The following is a 529-nucleotide window of genomic DNA, read 5'->3' on the forward strand; positions in this document are numbered from 1 at the left end:
ACCCGAGACCCACTGACCGACCCGAGGCTCAACGGCTCTTTTCAGAGCCACACACAGACTGCAGAGCTCCGTTCTCTTATAAGATAAATTAATGACACATGTAATGTAACATCTGGATGATTAACGCTGAATAACACGTTGTTGTCATAAATCATAAAACTTGGATCCTCTCAGGAATTCGAATCTTTTGTGTCACTCACTAAACAGATTCCGGCTCCTATGAGTCATTTGTCCATAAGCATAAATTCGCCTTTCTTAATAGTGATGGAATTCCGACTCTTTTTAGTGAACTGGATCATGTGGCTCAGCTCACCAAGAGCCGGCTCTTTCTGCTCCCAAATGGTTCATCATTTTACTACTTATACCTTTTATATAATTCAGGCAAATTTAGCGCTGTTTTGACCTGTGATTTGTATTTGAACGCATATATCACTTGAATTTCAATAATTTGCTCTAGCTAATTGCATTTACAGTTGTAAAATCCCCTGTAACAGCCTGAAACCCCCCAATGAATGAACTAACCTGCTTG

Source organism: Larimichthys crocea, chromosome XX (genome assembly GCF_000972845.2).
Source record: "Larimichthys crocea isolate SSNF chromosome XX, L_crocea_2.0, whole genome shotgun sequence".
In the NCBI taxonomy this organism is placed as follows: domain Eukaryota; kingdom Metazoa; phylum Chordata; class Actinopteri; family Sciaenidae; genus Larimichthys; species Larimichthys crocea.